The sequence below is a fragment of the Rhinopithecus bieti genome, unplaced genomic scaffold (assembly GCF_001698545.2).
Source record: "Rhinopithecus bieti isolate Rb0 unplaced genomic scaffold, ASM169854v2 scaffold_17939, whole genome shotgun sequence".
Lineage (NCBI taxonomy): Eukaryota > Metazoa > Chordata > Mammalia > Primates > Cercopithecidae > Rhinopithecus > Rhinopithecus bieti.
The window spans coordinates 2,062,717-2,078,413 of NW_016809446.1; the positions used below are offsets into that span (position 1 = coordinate 2,062,717).

General features: G+C 35.5%; 1 protein-coding gene across 13 annotated transcripts in view; it reads left to right on the forward strand.

Annotated features, from left to right (window-relative positions):
• MAP2 (microtubule associated protein 2) overlaps positions 1-15,697 on the forward strand; it is a 321,080-nt gene that overhangs the window by 162,254 nt on the left and 143,129 nt on the right. For 12 of the 13 annotated variants that reach the window (XM_017889383.1, XM_017889388.1, XM_017889391.1 and 9 more), the window contains exons 1-2: positions 2,315-2,455; positions 2,737-2,804. The gene's annotated coding sequence lies outside the window, so the exon portion shown is untranslated. Of the gene's footprint in view, positions 1-2,314; positions 2,456-2,736; positions 2,805-15,697 lie in introns of those variants that run through there. The other variant, XM_017889382.1, reaches the window with a different exon arrangement.

A 15,697-nucleotide genomic window follows, 5' to 3' on the forward strand; every position in this document is an offset into this window, starting at 1 on the left:
GTCATACATTTTAAAAATGTGATTTATTCGTTTTATAGCTACATACTGGGAAAGAGGGTGATGATGGTGGCAGCAACTGTCTTTTAGACATCAAAAAAAGCAGTTTGACCTTATCTATAGATGAGTTAATCTAAAAGCATTGAATCATATGAACTGAATAGTGAAAGAACAGTTTGGAAAGAAAATAAAAACAGTAAAACATGAAGGTCAAAATTCTAGCCACATTTGCTGAGTGGTTTAGAAAGATTTTAAGAAAATTTGCGCCCTCCAGTGGTTGTTTCGGAATGAACTATTATCATTATTATTATAATTTTTAATTTTACCTTGGCTCTCCATTTTCCAGCTTCATTGTTTTTGGTAACCCAGGAAAGTTTACCTTGTCTATACCTAGAAGGTGCCTTGGGAGACTGACTCAATTTGATTACCCAGTTTTATGCTTGCAGAAAGAATGAGGCCAGTAATGATAAAAGTGCCTCGTATATGATGATGAAGTTCAGGCTCAACAAGATAGGTTCACAAAAGGGCAATCATGCTTGATTTATCTGATTGCCAGACTGGAAATGAAAGAAAAGCAGTGACATAATTACCCCAGATTCCTCAGACTTCAAATACAATCCAGCAAAGATATTTGCAAAAGTCTTCAGAATGATTGCAATGCATTTTAAAGAGGGACATCACTGCTTTAGCAAATACAAGAAGGTTTACAAAATTACAGACAAAGGATGTTTCTGAAATCTGTATTGCTTGCAAACAGAACAAAAGAGAGCAGGGAAAGAAAGTCACTTGGTTAGAGAAGAAAAGCAGAGGACTGAATCAGGAAACTCTGCGGGTGCCTCGGTTTTGTGACCTTGGTCATATTCTTTGGGCTTCAGCTTTCTCACCTATGAAACAAAGGATGTGGACTAGGCTAAGTGGTTTCCATGAAGCCAGTATTTGGACAGAGGCAAGGGGTAGCAGAATTGATCTCATACAAAAGAACTGTAATTTGAATATTTATGAAAGCAAAATTAGCTAGTGATTAAAAAATGGGGCAGAAAGGTGGCTCAAGGAGAATGCAAATTTATCTTAATGAATTCAAAATACAGTATAAAACTGATAGAGGCTATTCTTTCAAGAAGAAGAAAAAAAAAGAAACATATCATCAGTCTTTCAATTTCCTTCTCTGTAGTCTCGTTCTCTCTCCTCTGCTATCAAGACTTTCTGTTTCCAGTAACCATGGTGATGCTTCTTCCCAGCAACCTTCTTCACAGCTGGCCTTTTTGGTTCTCATCGAATTTTGCTCCATTCACTGGTTCAGGTTGCTAACAATGCTGTAAAAATTCATTTATTTATTGACATTTTTCTCCTTCCCTTTTCTCCAGGAAATAAATGCAGGGAATTATTTCACACTGAACCTCCCTACACAAGGGGCACTGTAAAACAGGGATATTCAACTGCTAATTTCAGTTGCTAACATGGAGGGGATACAGATTATGCCAAAGATTGTATTCTCTGCCTGGGCCCTCAGGGACTGAAAAGTCCCAGGACCAAGCTTGTTGCCACCTCCTTTTGCTTTTGTATGTAAGTGGAATAAAATAGATTGCCCCCGGAAATCACATATTGGCCCTGGTTTTCTAATTCTCTTTGTTTTTGTTTTTGTTTTTTGTTTTTTTCTCTCTTGTAAGGAAAACATAGCCAAGTGCATAATTATAACTGTTAAAAGGGTATTGAATTTTCTGCAGGAAAATATACATAAAAATATGCATTTCTTTAATGAACATATTTATTTTGGAACATAAATAAGCAATATGCGATAGTTTAAAAATATTGTAATTATCTGCCAGTGACAAATCTCTGATGTCCTTAATGCAGACAATAAAAATTCTCATAAATTAGTATTTAGTAATGTCCAGTTTGTGTAGCTTAACTTGTTTGTAATCCTGTATGCCTGAAAACTGTTTCTGTATTTAAGTGGTGTGTGTGTGCGTGTGTGTGTGTGTGTGTGTCTGTGTGTGTCTGGCATTAACACAAAGGAGACCAGATGATGACATTCATAGGCTGATAGACTCGACTCCTGGGGACACACTTGGATGGAGGCAATTAAAATGCCTGTCAGGCATTTGGTACCAGAAGCCCCTATGGCAAACCGCTAAATCGTAAGTGAGGGCTGCATCCTATTGTCAGTGAATGATGGCGGAGCTGAGTGGCTTGTCATCATTCTCGAAAATTCTGAGGCTAGTGAGCTCTCTCCCTCTCTCCCACTCGCCTTATTTTCCTGTTCGCCACTGCGGGGACTTCTTCTAATTTGCAGCTTCCCTTTCCCCGGTACACACAGACACGAGCTGGTGGCTTGCAGACTGCGTCTGTCTGGAGCTAGAGAGCCAGAGAGCCAGCCTGTGGGGATAATGCTCCCGGAGAAGGATTCTGCAGCAGTTCTCAAAGGCTAGACTTCAGTGGTTTTGCTGCATATGCGCTGGTAATGGTTCGGGGCTTTTAATTTTATTTTGTTTCATTTTATTTCGTTTTCAAAGGATGTGCTTTATATAATCTGAGTAAAGATGTTTTAAAATTCATTATTGAGCTTCCTAAATGTTCAAGTACTGCATTTTTTTTGTGCTAAGACCTCCAGGCATAGATTTATTATTTGAGTATAAAGAATGTATTTGCTTACTGGTGAGTTATAATTTTTGATATTTAGTTAACAAATCCATACACATACATATTTTTTCTTTTTTTTTTTTTCTCTTTTTTTGGTAGATTCTTCAGCTTGTTGTCTCTAACCGAGGAAGCATTGATTGGGAGCTACTCATTCAGAAAATTAAAAGGTACCACATGTTTTGTTTGGGTGTTTTAATGAGGGAAAATCAGGGGAGAATTGGAATGTTTTTATTTAAATTAATTTATCTATGATTGGTCTTTTATCCTTAAGCTTAAGTTGATCATTGTCTATTGCATATACCATTTTCTATGCAGATACTTCTATTATCTAAGGTTGTTTTGATTAGAAGATGACTAAAGAATTGCATCTTTTGCCTATGTTGCAAGTTATTAACAAATATCAACATTTTTGGCTTATTTGGAGATTTTATCATTGTAACAGCTTTATTTTAAGTCCAAAATTCTCCATCTAAATGAAAATTCATTAATTTGAATTTAAGAGAAATATACTAAGTAATTATTTTATCTGAACGAATCCTGCTAAGTGATTTGTTAAAATGGTTAAGTGAAATGCCTTGCCCTTCCCAGGTAGAATGGGTGCTAGAGACGAAAGCCCAGGGATGACTCAGTATTGTTGGCTTTACGAATAAAATACTGTAACTTCTTTATCTACATTTCAGTCTTTAGCAAAGGATATATTTAAAGGTCGAGGTTGTTAGTTCTTAAAAGAACTTATTTTACATTTGCTTTATTTGGAATTGACAGCATAAGAAAGTAATCCTTCATCTTACCATGAATGCACTTGAATCCATTTGATCCTGGGCCTCATGCCTTACATGAAAAACATTAATTTTGAAATTCAGCATCAGGATATATATTGATTTAAGATGGCTATTATGGATATTACCTTTTCTTTAAGACTGTCTTTAACACCTATTAATGTCAATAAAACCTATATTTGTAATTTGCCTTTAAAAAATGGAAGACATTTTCTGCCCTGCTGAGAAGAAGATCAGTAACACCTTTTAAGCCTTTCCTTGGGATCTACGTATAATATTTCCTCTCCAGACTGTCAGTCCAAAGCATTTTACACAATCAGTTTAGTTTTTAAAAAATATACCTGAAAATAATGTCCAACTACTTACCCTGAAATATTATAAGTATGTGAGTGTACACCTGTGAGTGTGAATATTTGTAGCAGAGTAATACATTGTCCTTTGTTAATATCTGCAATGTATAATCATGAGAACCTTAATTTATTCATTCCACAAGCACTTCTTAAGAGCCTTGCTGCTATAGGTAATTATTGTGGGAGAGAGAGGGAAGGGGTAGATGACACTGTCCTCAGCCTTCCAGAGTGTAGGCAGCATCACATAAAGATTTTTGAACAGGAGAATGAATTCGTTAAAATAAATCAGTGTGTTCTAAGAAAGGAAATTGCATTATTTCAGATATTGAACAAAAGCTAATACTAGTCTTGAGACACATAAAATTATATTGCTCTTCTTCCTCAGAAATTACTCAGTGGAATCATGTATGAAATCCCCCAAACAGGACTCTTTCTCCTAGATATTGTAAAACTCTTGAGACCACTCTGTCTTTTTAAAAGATTTCACTCAAAGTCAGTCAAAATATTTATGTTTGGTGGGAAAAATATCTATTTGTATTTTCCCAACTAATTAAATCCAGAGAGCATATATTTCACATGAAGATCTATTTCCTAATCTTCAGACTCATTCAGCAACTCATTACATTAATTTTGAACTTTAGGATATGTGTATGAATTGGAAAAGGGTGAAATTATTTAACTGCTAAAAAATGATTCCAATGCGTTGTCAATAGGAACTAATAAGTTCTGTTAGGATTTGTCTGGATATTGGAGAAGGGACATACGATCTCACCAACAGGCCTCTGGCATCTAAATTTTGAAGGACCAATGAAAAATTCATCTAGCAGTATGCTGACAAAATGCACATAATAAAAAATGAATTTATTAAAATAGTGGATTGAGTGGTCAAATCAGAACAGAATTTGACTACTGGAGTCAAATTCTGGGACCTGTATCATGGTTTTTCTTGTCAATACTGTGATGGGTTAATTCCGTTACTGATTTCACTCATTTTTTTTCACTTATATTTTTAACACGTAGTATAGTGCCTGGGTCACAGTAGGAATTCAATACATATTTATTTAATTATTTCATGAATAAATGAATTTGTCAGCATTTTCCCCCATTGCTTTTCTGTTCTTGCCTTTCTTAAAATTATACACTGTGAAACAGACATCTGGTCATTTTTTTAGTTACCCGAAATATTCATTACATGTTTCTAATAAATAATAATTAGATCATTAAACTGGATATAAAAGTGACAAACTGTGTGTATAAATTTCTTTAGGCTGTATAGAAAAGGATTTTTCTGGTTTTAGATTAAAATGGAAAGAATTCTCAAAATGCCCCCTTTCACTTTCATCAGCTGGGGGACATATGCCAAACTGCAGCCTGAGCTTTGCTTATGGACGCTTCCTAAATACTACTCCCAGGCTTGACATTGTTTATTGCTTTTCATGTCTTTGGCCAAGATTTTGCTGCAGCAAAGGGAAGGAGGCCTTTCCCCCCCACCCCTATCTATAAATGTAATTTGAGAAATGATGTCATACTTACCAGTCCATAATGAGCAACAAAGCATTTAAGGAGAGGTAGGTAGATAGATAGATAGATAGATAGATAGACAGACAGATAGATAGAATCTTTTCTATATATTTAAGGAATCTGTCAAGAAACTTCTAGAATCATATGGTTTTAGTGAATACTGTTCTTTCTTGCTGTCATTTATTTTCATTAATAAAAGTATAATTTTTTATTAACTATGTGACAGACAATATCCTAAGTCCTTAACATATATTATCTCCTTTAGCTCTCTCTATAATCCTGGGAGATAAGAATGGTCTCCATTTTACAGATAAATGAATTGAGACTATAGTTGGGCAAACCCAAGTCTGGCCCCAAAGTCCTTCATATTAAACATTAAATTTTACCACATTTTTTTCTAGCGTATTTTTGATACCTAGTCATTGTCTTCATGTTCTATGCAGTAAGGTTAAAACAGTATACTTGCAAATATCTTGATTTATCTGCAAGTATAAATCAAGATCTCTCTCTCTCTCTCTGTATCCTATTTATCTATGGTAGAAGTGAATATGTCCTCAAATACTTAACTAATATTCAAGCTCTGTTATATTTTAATTTTTTAACTTGAAGAAATTTATTCTTTAAGGATGAATGTCAAAGATAAATTAGAAAGTTTTAAAATAAATGTATTCATAAAGCATTTTCCATGTCATTATAGTGAAGTGTTATTTTGAATTGCATAATCTATATAAGAAAATTAGAGAATCCAAGTGCTACATAGCATAACTGATGTTATAACTTGCAAGTGTTTGGGTTTTTTTTTCTTTTTAAAGTGAAATAATGGCAGAAGAATGTTCAGGTGGCCAAAATAAATAAACAAGCAGGCAACAGGGCCATGGGCAGAGTAAAAATACCAATTCAACCTCAAGGATAACTAACTCAGAAAAATCACTGAAGATGCTAACAATTACACAAATATGTATTAAGATTCTCTACTTGCAAAGGAGTATTTACAGGAGAACATTTCCGGAGCTCAGTCGGAGTCAGCAAAATAAGATGAGGAAGTGGTACCAAGGCTCATTGGTACCGTAAGAAAGACACAGATACTTTTTTTTTCAGATTTTATTTTAGATTCAGGGAGTACATGAAGGTTTGTTACCTGGGTATATTGTATAATGCTGAAGTTTGGGGTATGAATGATTCTGTCATCCAGGTACTGAACATAGTACTCAATAGTTCATCTTCAACTCTTCCTACTTCCTTCCCTCTGCCCTTTAGTAGTCTCCAGCGTCTATTGTTGCCATCTTTATGTCCACAAGTACCCAGTGTTTAGCTCCCACTTATAAGTGAGAATATGCGGTATTTGGTTTTCTTTTCCGCTGCATTAATTTGCTTAAGATAATGGATCCAGCTGCATCCATGTTGCTGCAAAGGACATGATTTCGTTCTTTTTATGGCTGTGTAGTATTCCATGGGGTATATGTACCATATTATGGATAATTTGTTAAGGGACTTCATTACAGGACATGAATTCTAATCATTGGAATGGGACTCAACAGGAAATACTTCATAGAGCATGAGTGTTTTGAGGTGGAACTTGGGGATGAATAGAAGTATTCAAGGGGGAGACACGTATGGAGGAGCTCCAGAAAGAACAAACACTAGCAAAGGAATCAAAGGAAGTGAACATGCTGGGAAAGCACAGACTGATCTCATTCATATTCTACAGTATAGAGCAGAAAAACAGATCTCTTAGAGAATAAAGTTGCATCATATGAAATGGCTAATATTCATCTTTTTTGAATTATAAAATTAGAAAATTTCATTCAGTTCAACTTAATACATTGGAAGAGGGCTTTGAATGCCAGTCGAGGAAGTTTGTTTCTTATTCAGTGGGAATCTATTGACTAGTTTGAGCAGGAGACTACTATGATCAAACTGTGTTTTCAGATTATTTGTTTTATAGCTCTGTGTGAGATAAATCAGAACTGTGAGTGAGAGCATGTTGAATAAAGCATCACTTCAGAAGCTGTCATAGAATAATCCCAGGGGAAAAACGGAAGTCCAGAGAGGGTATTGACTGTGGACATGTAAAAGAGGTCATGATAATGAAAGATGCTTCTGACCTCAAGTTCATATACAGAGTAGAACAATTGCTTGATTGGTAGGAGGAGTGAACAGCAGAAGGACTCAAAGGTGACTCTGAAGTTTCAATTTGATAACTGAAAAAAGCAAAGGGAGAAAGTAGCTGAGAGCTGCACGAGGAAAGAGGAGTTCTTTTATTTTTATTGTATCTCTAGTCGCTAGCAAAATGCCTAGTACATAGCAGACAGCCAATAAATGCTAAATGAATGAGTGAGAGCGTGAATAAAAAATGAAGAGGTATGTTTAGGACATGAGGCTGGATATGTGGGTGGACTGGGCTCGTAGATTGCAGAACATGCAGATCCAAAGCTGAGAAGGGAAGTTAGGGAGGGAGGGCGTGGGTGACATTAACAAGAAGGATAAGAGGACCAGAGGGAATCTCTTGGCAGTACCTGCATTTAAGATGCAAAATAAGGGACAAGAATTAAAGTTGAATGAAGAATTTTAAAAAAAAAGCAAAGAAAAAAGAGGACAGGGAAGGTTACAGAAAACAAAGTTAAAACTCAAAATTTCCAGAAAAACTGAAGAATGAGAATAAGGAAAATGCTGCTGGTTAATTATTTATTTCAATAATTATTTTGTTATAAAACAAATCCACATTTTGTAAAATTTGTAAAATTTAGAAGAGTATAAGGAAGGAAATAATAGTCACTCATAATTACACAATCTAGAGATTAACACTTTAAAACATTTTGATATATTTTTTATCCTATTGCTTTTAAAATTTCATAATCAAAATCATAAGGATATAATTTTGAATTCTGCCTTTTTTCATTCAGCAGTGTCTTAAGCATTTCTTACAACATTTTGCTACCTGCATAATATTTTCTCACTTAAAGATTGGACATTTTTATTTCCTACTGTTTCCAGTTTTTCACTATCACCATAATGCTTCAGTGGAATAGTTTGCACATTACTCTCACACAATATTTTAAATAATTTCCAATGGATAGTTACAACAAAATCACTGTATTCTATTTTGTCAAATTCCTGGACAGATAAAATTTGGTGGTTTCAAAATGAGCCTCGGCTTTCCTCCAAGGAGAATCTGAGATTACGTTAGCACCTGCCACGTACCAGCATCTGTGAAAGGCACTTTAATTATCACAGTACCTCTGATGTTGATTCTATGATACCCACTTTACTAATGAAGGGACAGAGACTCAGAAAGTTGCACATGTGTTTTAGGTCTAGTTTTAAATCTGGGTCTGACTCTAACCAGTCAAATTGTGGAGAAAGAAACAAGATCTTGAGAAATGAATGAGTAAATAAGGATATGAAAACAATAGGAAAATACACTTAAGAAGTCCAGAACTCAAAGAAAAGAGAGATAAAATACAAAAAACAAGAAAGTGGTGACTTCAGTGGGCTTTTGCTGCTTATTAACATGGAAAATCGCAAGCCAAAGTCAGGGCCAGATAGAGAGGGGTGCTACATGTGTAATCAGAAAAAGGACAAATGTATAGAAAATGTTCTAAAGGAAAGGGTATAAAGAATGTGGACAAGGATTTGGGCTTGGCATGCAAAATGTAGCTTCCTTATAAATAAGATCAAGGGAAAAGAGAGTGAGACTTTTGAAGTGGTAAAGAAAAAATATGTGAAACCTAGAATATCTCATCTGGACTTTACCCTAGACTGAAGGATATTCATTCAATGAATATTAATTGAATACCCAATTCCATTCCCTTTTCCTGCCCTTATGGAACTTTCCTTCTAGAGAGTGGAACTAATCAGTGGACTAACAAATAAAATTAAAATTACTCAGGCAGCTGTACAGAGAATGAATTATAAAAGGGTAAGAGTAGATGCTAAGATATTTGCTTCTTAAACTTTAAAGCAGAGAAGAGTCAACTGGGGATCTTACTAAAATGCAGACTCAGAGTCAGTAGGTCTAAAGAGGGGCCTGAGATTCTATATTTTGACAAGCTACCAGGTAATGATGCTGCTGGTCCATGGAGATCATGTTTGGATTAGTAAAAGGCTAGAAGGCAAATGTCCAGGCAAGAAAAATGAGAAATGATTGGAGGAGTGGGTGGTGAGCAAGTCTGAAGTGAGCTCTTCTTATCCAGCAACATAGCATACTTTTACACCTCTTTGATGGAAACAGTGAATTGCCTCTCTACTCCTGAGTTGTAAAATTCCAGCTGTTGTTTTATGAAAAATCCATTAAATCAACCCAAATGAGCTACTGGCATTCCATTCTTTCTGCCCATTCTCTATGCTTATTATGCCATATCATGAATTTCGGTGGCTTGGGTTTGGGGATGTGGTTCTATATAACCCTGTGTCCATTTCTTAACTCCAGTTCTATTTCCTGCCTTATGATTTCTTTGGACTTTAATGTCCTTTCTGCCTGGATTTCCAGCACAGTACTGAGCTGCTAAATTCTCTGGCCCCTTAGCTCTTGACATCCATCACACTCCTCTGTGGGAAGCTTCTGAGTCTCCACTTTCCATCCTCTTGCCACCCACTCCTACTAAAAGCCCTGGGTGACTGCTTAAAGCCACAGGGAAACAGAAGATAGTCTCTGACTTCAGGAAAGTATTTTTTTTTTCCGTTGAAACCATTTTTTTTTGTGGTGGACTGTTTCGGTTGGTGACAGCAACCTGCATCCCTCTGAGGGATTTGTCAGAACTCTACAGGAGAATGCATCTGTGTGTAGACAATCAGAGTGTTCAGAGGGGCCAAGTATTCATAAAAAGCCTTGACAGACTCTGTCAGGAGGAATGTTACCTTTCTGCCTCCAGTGCTAGACTGTAACTCTAGTCATCTTTTTTAGCTAGGGGAACTTGAGAGCACTGACCTGTTTGATTACCTTCACATCACTCATTGTAGCTGTAAAATATCTAAGAAAAAAATCAAATAAATATAACATACCCATCCTTCAAGGCAGAATAGCTCAAGTGCATGTTAAATATCTGTGGTGTCCTCATCCTTGTTAGCATTTATCCTTTGCTTAAGGGGCTAGTTCTCTCTCTAGACGATGCCATGACCAGGTCTCTAGACCTTGTTATCATTTTGTAATTTTGTGTGTACTTAAACAGTCAAATAGGCATGGGAAAAGTCCTTAGAAACTAGAAATTTAAAATTGCAGTGAAGTATCAAATTAGTTTTTATGTGAAGTCAAGTTAAATGGATAATCACATTTCCTCAAGAACACTTAGGCAAGGTCCTTGAGGAGAGAAGCCATGTTAACAGGCACCATGGCACTCTATATGTTGTCTACCTAGAAAATACTCTAGATGCACATGCCAAGTTGAAGCTAAGAAAATGAGTGTTGTACATGGCTGTGTGTATGTGTCAGTCTATTCTTTCTATAATGGACAGCACTGGTCATCTTTGCATAAGCAAGCTGGAATTGACTATTTGCAGAATTTGAATACTATACCCATGCATTCAATTGTTAAGAGTCTCAGAGTAGCACAGAATCATCTCTGGTCTTCCAGGATTGTCTCTTTCTCAAAATAGAAGTCTGAGCAAGTTTTGTTTTTTGTTTTTGTTGTTGTTTTGTTTCACGGGTTCCACTTGGGTCTGCCTCAGATGGTTTGCATTAACCTTTTTTTCAGATTCTCTCCCGGTGTTAATGACTACATTATGACCACTTTAAAAAGCCAGATGTACATTGATCCACCTATGGCAATTACTAAGGAAAAAATACTCCATTTAATGCATTATAACCAAAATATATTTCTTCACCATGTATAGGAACTTAAGAAATGATGTCTCTTTTTGGGAAGATCTTACATTTTATACATTTTATTTCCAAGGTGAACAATGGTTGTACTTAGTTTTCTTTAAAACTATTTTCTTGCTTTTTATACGATTTTCTCATGGTAAAATTTCATGTTAACATACACAGAATAAGGTGAAGCATCAAGCATTAAGGATTCTTCTGACATAGTGCCCAAGAGCTACTAATTTAGATAATTTTGAACATAACTTCAGGAAAATTTGTGGTACTTCAGAATCTTAAAAAAAAAAAAATAAGTAGACTACCTATACTTTAAATAGTGGGAGCATAAATTCCTAAAATAATTGACTTTCCAAGATGACATTTGAGGAAATATGAGATCTAACAATCAAAACATTTTAAAAATCATATAAGAATTCATGAGCCTTAGAAATTCATGTAATTCTGGCTGTACTTTTCCTGTGTAGGAAAGTGGATAATCCAAGAGATAAAAGAGAAATAATGCATGTAATATATTACATTAAGCATGCAATGTGTGCATGCTTAATGGAGTAAGCTCCCTATGTTAAGTTCGCAAACACAACCAGGGTATAGACTGTGAATTATAAAATTGTTAGAATAATGCAACCAGTTAAGAAGCTGCATTTAGATTTTAAGGACCAAAAGAAAAAAAAAAAAAAAAAAAACTTGTGTACCACTTTTAAGTAATATGAAACATTTTCTAATATGTAGTGTTCCGAAGCTCACAATGCTGTTTGGAACGGGAAAGGCAGACCTTGTTATTATATTTGCTATAGATGAAAATACTGAAGTTTGAAGAATGCAAGTGACCTACTGAAGTCACTGCACTAGAAAATGGTAAACCTGGGACACATATCCTTATTCTGACTCCAAAGACTTTAGTTCCTACTACTATGAAGCTAAAGCAGATAAATGAGTGTATTGCCCTAATCTATCATATTTTAATAATGCACTGACTTGATTGCTAAAATAAGGAACCTGTCTAAGGCAGTGGCGACCTCTACTAAGTGGATTGCCCTACCTTAAAAGACTCCTGCCCTTCCAAGTCTTGGATTAGTGTGGCATGGATTTATGTAAACACTAGTAAAAATAGCACAGTCTTTGCTGAAATGATTTAAAATGTTTCAACATTAAAAGCAGATAAAGCTAAATCTATCACAGGAAATGAAATAATAAAATATTATTGATTTAAAACACATTTGAAAGAAGGATAAATTAATAAGAACTCATTGTTCAGTTCTGAGTTCCACAGAATTTTAAGTGAATGGTAAATAACTCAGTAAGAATTCAGGATAGCAAAGAAAATTAGTAAGGTTTCAAAAGAGCACATCTACAGAAAAACATTTTAAAACATAGGCATTGTGATTTGCCTGTTGTTAGGATAATTAAAAGAACTTGTAAAGAGAAACTTTAAACTGGATCTCAGTTCTGGTCTCATATGTAGAGATGCAAGGGGAACATATATAAAGAAAATGAAAGAAAATGATGACCTCAGGGGCTGCTGAATTAGGGTCAAGCAGCCCCTGAGGTCATCATAGGTTAGGTGTCCTGAGGCAGACACCCATGGGAATGGGTCCACCAAGGCCATGCTCAGTGCAGCTGCCCATCTCTTCCCCAGTTCTCCTTTCTACCACCCCATCTATGCTCTTATTAGCACACCAGGGCTACTGAAGTGTTTTTATCTGGTCTCCCTTCCCCAAACACCATCACTACCTTAATCTTCCAGACAAACTAGAACACCCTTCCAGTTGTGTTTTTCCCCCTTTAGTGACTCTCATTTGCTATCTCAAACAGTGCCAGCTAATAAATACGGTAGCCACTAGCCGCATGCAGCTATTTAAATTCAAATTAGGATTTTTTTTTTTTTTTTTTTTTTTTTGAGACGGGGTTTCACTCTTGTTGCCCAGGCTGGTGTGCAATGGCGCAGTCTTGGCTCACCACAACCTCTGCCTTCCGGATTCAAGTGATTCTCCTGCTTCAGCCTCCAGAGTAGCTGGGATTACCGGCAACCGCCACCATGCCCGGCTAATTTTGTATTTTTAGTAGAGACGGCGTTTCTCCACGTTGGTCAGGCTGGTCTCGAACTCCCAACCTCAGGTGATCCACCCACCGTGGCCTCCTAAAATGCTGGGATTACAGGCGTAAGCTACCATCCCTGGCCTCAAATTAATAAAAATTTTAAAAATTGAAAGTTGACTTCCTTAGTCATACCACATTTCAAGCGCTTGATAGCCACATTCTTTTTATAGAACATTATATATCATATTACATTTCCATTATCACATTGGTTTGATTGAAGAGTGCTGCTCTGGAGCATAACCAGAACCTTCACCCAGGCATCTGAGGCCTAGGCTTACTCTCCTCCTCGCCCACTATTCTTAGCACAGTTTTCACTCCACCTGCTACTGTCCTCCTCTTCATGGTCATTATTACAATTAGAGTTAAAATAGTAATGACTCCTGTTTATTTAATGCATATTATTTGCCAATTGCATACCTTTTTACTAGAAAAAACAAAACAAAAAAGTCTCATAAGACCGTTTGGTTTCTTTTTTGGTTTGTTTGTTTTTGTTTTTGTTTTGTTTTGTTTTCAAGCCTAATTTCACAGAAGAGGAAAATGAGGTTTAACAAGGGTAAGTCCATTTTCCAAAGACAAACAGCTAATTGTTTGTGGGACCTGAAATAAAATTCAGGTCTGTCTGGCCCCAAAGCCTAGGCTTTTTCCCTAACCTGTGGGCCTCTCTGCCAGGAGTCATCTGGAAATGTCTGGAGACATTTTTGATTGTCATAACTGGAGCAAAAGCTACTGACATCTAATGAGTAGAGGTGGCCAGGGATGCTGCTAAATCTCCTACAATGAACAGCTTTCTGCAATAAAGAGTTATCTGGCTCAAAATGTCAATAATGCCAAAGTTGTTCATTTTCTATCTCCTTCTACAAGAATTTAAAGTCTAAAAAAATAACAATTATCATTTTTAAGTTAAAGTAATACCTACTTACGGTAAACAAATGAAAGTTTAAAAACAAACCAAACAAGAGAGCCAAAAGAAAGTGAAAGTCTTCCTCCCTATTCCCGTCCCCAGTCTCACATCCCACTGAAAACCATTTTGATAATTACTATTCCCCAAGAGTTCTTCTGATTACCATTTTAGTTGTAAATAGTATACTTCCATTTCTTAACTTTGAACAGTATCTCTTGATTTACTACAATAAAAAGTGAGAAATTTAGCACACTAACACTTTCTCCCTCTCCCCTCCATTTGTTAGGTTATTATAATTTTTATATTGTCAAAGTTTATTATGAATGTATTCTGTTCTGTATTTATAATTAAGCAATCTGTATTTTGTTTATGTTAATTCAAAAATATTTTGAATATATTCAAAAATATATTTCCCTATTGAATCAAACACTGTAATCAGAACCACTGAAAAGTAAAGGTAATCTTGTGTCTTCCCAACTCCTGCTTTTCAAGTGAAAATATTCTAAGTGTTGAGATCCAGAGACTTTAATGCCTTTTCAACCTAATTCTTCTTCTAAGCTGGGTTCAGCACACTTTTTCTTTAAAGGGGCAGATAGTGAATATTCTTGGCTTTGAGGGTCATCTAATCACCATCACAGCAGCTTACACAGTTTCTATCGCAGCTACAATGTGCTCTGTCATTGTAGCACAAAAGAAACCATAGACAATAAGTAAATGAATAGGCACGGCTGTGTTTCAATAAAACATTATTTACAAAAACAGATGGTGGCTGTATTTGGCCCACAAGTCATGACTGACTTACCCTCATTTTAGGCTATATTCGTGTCTCCCAGTGTCTTCTATCTCATGTTATCTTTTCTGTATTTCCTTTTGGTTTGACTGGAGCTCCTTCTGAAGGCATTTATTTGTATGTGGCCAGTCACTGATAAATCTGAGTCCTTACATGTTTTAAACTATATATTTACATGGTACTTATACTTGATTGATAATTTGATCAGCTATGCAGTTTTGCTCCATTATATTTTAGCATCCAGTGTTATTGATATGAAGCCTGAAATAAGTCAGGTTCTCATTCTTTTGTGAAATACTTTGATGGTTTTCTTTTTAGTAAGCTTTGGGAATTTTGTGCAGCTTGAAAATGATGTGTCCAGATGAAAGTCTTTTATTATTTAACCTATTTGGCAATCAGACTGTTTTTAATGATATCTTTTCAATTCAAAGGAATTGTGATTTGCTCTTCTTTGATTTTTCTTGCTATTTCTGCCTCTGTTCTGTGATTAGGTGATTCCTAATGATAAATATGGAAACTTCGGAATCTATAATGTCTCCTTTTTCAAATATTTTAAGTCATTTTTTCACTTTTCTCCATTCTAGGTTTTTTTTTCTTTTGTCAACTGAATCATCAACTTTACCTTTAGTCCTGCTAATTCTATTTTTAAAAATCAATTCAAATTATATAATCAATTTAAATTCAAAGTACTAGGTAGTCATATATTAATTTCCAAGAATTCTTTCTTATTTTCTGATTGATACTTTTCCATAATTTATTTTAAAAGGATGTTCATTTTTAAAGTATATAAATAACATTCTTTCA